The sequence below is a fragment of the Ursus maritimus genome, unplaced genomic scaffold, assembly GCF_017311325.1.
Source record: "Ursus maritimus isolate PB19 unplaced genomic scaffold, ASM1731132v1 scaffold_20, whole genome shotgun sequence".
Lineage (NCBI taxonomy): Eukaryota > Metazoa > Chordata > Mammalia > Carnivora > Ursidae > Ursus > Ursus maritimus.
The window spans coordinates 9,713,095-9,719,094 of NW_024424453.1; the positions used below are offsets into that span (position 1 = coordinate 9,713,095).

The following is a 6,000-nucleotide window of genomic DNA, read 5'->3' on the forward strand; positions in this document are numbered from 1 at the left end:
GCCCAAGTATTTAGAAACTGTAACCTCTTTCATTCTAAATTGGAAACATTCCAGTGTCTTCTGTAATCATGGCTATGTTTGTGTGTGGAATAAGGACAGAAATCAAGGAAAAGCTTCAACGCTGCCAGGAATATGTGCTTACCCTGACTGGCACGAAAGTAGTGTGCAGCGTAGAGGACCACAGATAGCTTATTTTTTAATGGCTTGATTTTGCCTCCAGTGGAGTGATGTTCGCTTCCGAGAGTGTGTGAGTCTGTGTGCGCGCCTCTGTGTGTCTGTGTGTGTGTGCGTGTTCCTTTTCTGCATTCAGCCTGCGTCACTACCATGGTAATCAGTGTTTCTCAATGGCCTCTGTAGGTGAGGAGCGTTTCTTTGAAGGCTAAAGAGCCGCACTTCCCAGACATTAAATGTGCATAATGCCTGGAGGGTTTTAAGCCCTGCACTAAGCATGCATGTCTCATACCCAAAGTAGCCCCAGCGCCTGCATTCCCACAATCGCGGCAGCCCTGGAGCAGATGCGTGCAGTGCTCCTATCTGCCTGTGCTTTGCACTTTGGGACAAAGTTCTATAATCATAGCTCACGGATTTGTTTTCTCCACACTGTAAAGCCTGAATTGTGAAGATCTCATCATGCCATAAAGGGCAGCATGAGCCAAGTTCTTGGGGCTGCTGAGGATTTCTTTGCCTTTTTTTTTTTCTTTTCCTTTTTGGAGATGTGTATCAGAAAAAGGCTTTGCCTTTAGAGAGAAATTTGACAGCTCTTGCCAATAATGTGTAACAATAGTAAATTTAATGGCAGACCTTGAAGTGTATAAAAACTTAAGTCCAGAAAAAGGTAAGAGTCATACTACTAATTTTAAGGTAAGTGGAATAGTCCTAGTGAAAGATGGGATACATTTCTTAATTTATTTTATGTTTTGTTAAATATTATTTAAATATTTATTTGAACTCTTGACAACATATTTGAGATTCTATTTCAATAGGAGATGAAAAGGTAAAGTATTTTTGATGAGGCAAAGTGTTTTTTTTTTTTTCTTGCAAATGTATACTTCTGTAACAGTAAAATTTGCATGTTGATGAATCGGAAGTGCATTGTAATAAAGTGGTCAGTGACAAAACCATTATATTCTTAGGTTACTAGCCAAGGATGTATATGTGCTTAAAAATTGTATTTGTCTGACACCTATGAACAGTGAGTTTTAATTTAAACATCTCAAGTCTTCCTCAGTTTGAATAATGAGTAAAGCTGTATTTTAACTTCCTACTATAATCTGGACAGAATGATTCCCCATTTGTATCAGTTAAAGAGAGTCATGTAGAGTGAAAATCATTAGCTTTATAAAATGACATGGTGTAAGTATTCAGCATAGATAAAATGGAGGCAGAATCCATGTATCATGTTCTTTGAATCTGTCAGCTCCTGTAGCGTGAGAAAAACATTTGACAGTATGAGTTAGGAGATCAGAAATTTAAAATACATGGAGATTGTTCTTGAATTACAAGAAATATGCCTGCCTGGTCAGACAGAATAAATGACATGTCAAGAAATGTCTTGGAAACTTGTCTTCCAACTGGAATTCGTCTGTCATTTCAGATTATTCATGTGCGTCTACTCAGATGTAACTTTATCATGTCAGTGCTCCATGTGAGAGCCTGTCGTGAGACTGTTGTAGCTTATGGTATCAGCTTCAATGTGTCAGGTTCACAGTTCCAGCACTGATGCCTGCTTTTTATGCTAAATATAAATTAGACCATGGATGAGATTTCCGGAGCACAACTCAGGTTTCTAAGCCTGGGAAGGACCTTTTATATAGAAATAGGGTAGGATTTGGGGGATTTGGTTAACTCAATATGCAGTTTGTTGGAAGGATTTTCCATTTAGAGTTTTGTCTTAATATGCTTGGAAACTCTTTTGCATGCTGAATACAGGAGTAAGTTGAAATGCATAGCATATTATTAGGATTGTCTGTCTTTGCACATCACAGAAATAATGATGAAAATGATTTCCATTACTTTTACCATATAAGTAATCTTTAAGATTGAATTAAAGTTAAGCTGAAGCATTATGGCAATTTGAATGAATTTTTCTAATCATATAAGCTTTTAAAGTGGATGAATGTAAGGTGTCTTGTTTCAGGGAAGATGTTTTCATGTACAGATGGTCTTATCAGATTTTTTTCCATGAGCATATATTTCATATTTTACTTATTTTCAATTGTTTTAATGATTCATTTTGCTAAGTGAAAAATTTTCTTTACTGACTGCCCATCTTGGTATTAATTTTAGTGCATGGCAAGACTATTTTAAAAGAAATCTTTCTTCTGAATTCCAGAGCAGTTATAAGTGAAATATCTTAAATTATACAGAGCAATTCCATTTCAGTGTGTATAAAATTAGTCGATTCTAATTTTCATCAATTCTGAATTGTATTTATTATTAAACAATGTTAGTGGAAGTGGTTTCAATTGATGGGGCTATGAAGTTGAAAAATGTTCATTCAGAACCAGAAAGACCAAAGAAACCCGAGTTTTGATGGTATATCCCTAGTCTTAAAACTGTATATTAAGTGTAAAACTCAAGTTTGCTCCTACGTTTGTATTTATGCATATACTTAGGAAAATATTATTAGCCTCAAATTTCAGTATAATGTACTAAGCCTCTGAGTTGGAAGTCATCTCAGTGATTCTTACCACACTCAAATCTGTAAGGTATTTAAATTGCAACATAAAAACAGAAGTCAGAGGAAGCTTTAGGCATGTAAGGCGAATGTTTTTCTAATCTTGTTATGTCTATGAACCCCAACCTCCCTTTTAGCAACAAGAGCTAATACTACTTCTTACTTCACAAGGTTGTTATATGAATTACTGGTATAATGCCTCTGAAAGCATTTGGGAGATGGAAGGACCCCAGAAATGTAAGATGGTATAATTCTAGAAATAAGGGTAATGCACATTTCATCTGCTTTAATTGAAGAGAAATTGTATTTGTTCTAGAGTGCAAATAAAAAACACTTCGACCTAGAACCTTGGTAGCATCTGCTACTAATTTTCCCCTTGGCTTCGTATAACCTACGTGACAGCAGTGTGCACACTGTGTATTGAATGCCTTATGCTGATGTCAATGTAGGAGTGAGTCCTAGATTTCTAGAGCAGGAAGAAATGATGGCCACCTTACTCTTCTAAGGAGAACAAAAAAATAGGCTGCACATTTTTCTCTAAGATACGAAGTAGATTTGTAGCTGCAATTGGGCCCTCCAATTCCCAGATCATGATGGCTGGACCTACTCTTTTTAATGATACAGATTTTTGCTTTTAGGAGATGCTAAGCATTTTAGATACTTGTGATTTCTCGCTTTATGTCCTTTGAATTCTTTGTAGGAGGGAGGGGAAAATGAGAGTTTCTCATGGAATCCATAACTGTTAATAATTAATTGGTACAGTCAAAGATATGTTGAATGCTTTATATACAAAGTGCTGGTGGGGGATATGAAAGTGAATAAAAGTATTAACCTTTTTAAAAAATAATTCATGGTATAGTGCAGACATACTTCTATCACTGTAATTACGGTAACACTGTAATAGAGAACATTCCAGTGGTAGCTTAAGTGTAGAGAAGTAAGCAAAGGATTTCTGGAGGTAACATTTGAGTTAAGTCTTGAAGAATAAGAAGGAGTATATCTGGTAGATAAGCAAGGAGTGAAGATGAAGAAGTAGGCAAGGGCCGGGTATTATAATAAAGACCTCATAATCCAGGCTAAGAAATTTGGACATTATCTCTCCCTGTCCCCCTCTTCCCCCCACCCAAAGGAGAAGTTTTTAAGCTGGGGAGAGATTAATCTGATTTGAATTTTGGAAAGATCTCTGACAACAGGTTAGAGACTGAGGGGAAGGATGAGACTAGAGCAAGGGAGAACAGAAAGCTCTTGTAGTAAATAGGTGAGAGTACAATGGTCTCACGTTTCTTAGCTTAGACTTTTCACCTTTTCATGAGAAAATATTGGACTCTGAAGTTTACATTGGTGTCCTTTGCCCCAGATCAAAGCTGCCCTAGAATTCACACTGCATCTTCCTCTGTATGCACATTTTATCCAATTACTATCTTGCAATTGGAATACATTAGCTACAAGTAGGTAATTACCTGATGTGAAATTTAACATTTCTGCTCTAAGTTTACAACCTCTTTTTATTAGACAGAATTTTGCCTGATTACAATGAGCTCTGTTTTTCTCTTTTTCAAGATTTTATTTACTTGTTTGAGAGAGAGAGAGAGAGAGAGAGCGCGCGCACAAGGGAGAGGGAGAAGGAGAAACAGGCTCCCCGTCAAGTAGGGAGCCAGATGCGGGACTCGATCCCAGGACGCTGGGATCATGACCTGTGCCGAAGGCAGCCACTTAACTGACTGAGCCACTCAGGCACCCCTCTGTTTTTCTTCTACAGAGAACAAGAAATATTTTCCCCAAGAAGCTCAGAGCACTCCAACTCAAACTTTTTTAGGGTATTATAAGACATTGATTTGAATGTTGTCATGTTGCTTGCATAATCAGTCCAAATATAACAGAGTAGGGAGGTCAGTGGCCTTATCTTGGTATTTAACTTTGTTAAAAATTACTATTTCCCTATTTAATGAACAAGGTGAAGCTCATGATACCATGTACTTTATTCTGTTTCATAGATCAATTAGCCTAGTTCTGAACAATCTAGAGGGCAAGTTCTTTATCATTGTTCTCATTAAATTTTTTTGCTCTTTTCATGTATTTTCTGTTCTAGATAAATTTTAGAAATAGCCTGAATAGTCCCCAAAGTAATTCTGTTTGGATTTTTTTTTAAAAATTGGAACTGCATTGATTATGAAATTGCATTGATTATGGAATAACTGAGGTGAATCACTAACTTTAAGAGAATGAATTCTGCTTTTCAGGAACATAGTAGGACTCACTAAATTTTAAGTCTTTTTTTAATGTCAGTAAAGATTTAGCGGTTTTTTTGAAGAGATTTATTTGAGAGACAGAGCGAGAGCGCATGAGTGCACGAGTGGGGGGGGGAGGGGCAGAAGGACAAGGAGAGAGAATCTCGAGCAGACTCCCTGATGAGCATGGAGCCTGACACAGTGCTCCACTCACAGCTTGATCCCATGACCCAGAAATCATGGCCTGAACTGACACCAAGAGTTGGAAGCTTAACCAACTGAACTACCTAGGTGCCCCTAGAGTTTTCTTTCTTCGTGTTGGTCATCTACATTTCTTGTCAGGTTAATTCTTGTGGTGGTTTTAGTTGGTATTGTGAATAGATTTTTGTCAGTTGCATTTTCTTTTTCTTTCTTTCTTTCTTTCTTTCTTTCTTTCTTTCTTTCTTTCTTTCTTTCTCTTTTCTTTTCTTTTCTTTTCTTTTCTTTTTTTGACTGGGAAAATAACTTTATTTTCTTTGTGGGTGTGGGTAGATGTCTAGTCTCAGAATTTCTAGAATTGCTTCTTCACACCAGTGCGCTTCATGACTTTGGGCATGTTGAAATGCCACAGTTTTGCTCAAGGGCCAGCACTTGCACAGTGGGACGTTATCAATCTGGACATCCCTGAAGCAGGCAAACAGGTGCACAGACATGGTGTTTCTTGAAGCAGTTGTATTTTCGGATATAGTGGAGGTAGTCCTGGTGGATGACAGTGGTCTTCTTCATCTTCATGTTGGTCACCGCACCAGACAGAATCTGCCCTTGAATAGAAACATTACCAGTAAAGGGACATTTCTTGTCAATATACGTGCCCTCAGTGGCCTCCTTGGGAATCTTGAACCCCAGACTGATATTTTTGTAGTGTCACAGGAGCTTCTACTTGCCAGTTTCTCCAAACAGGACCCTCTTATTTTGAAAGATGGTCAGCTGCTTTTGGTAGGCATGCTCAGTCTGAATGTACGCCATTTTTTAAAAAGATTTTATTTATTTATTTGATAGAGAGAGAGAGGGAATACAAGCTGGGGGAGTGGGAGCAGGAGAAGCAGGCTTCCCGCT

General features: G+C 37.7%; 1 protein-coding gene and 1 pseudogene across 1 annotated transcript in view; one reads left to right on the top strand and one right to left on the bottom strand.

Moving 5' to 3' along the window:
* Positions 1-6,000, top strand: part of PLCH1 (phospholipase C eta 1) — a 234,211-nt gene that overhangs the window by 67,250 nt on the left and 160,961 nt on the right. The window lies entirely within an intron of this gene.
* LOC103677614 lies at positions 5,447-5,910 on the bottom strand (annotated as a pseudogene).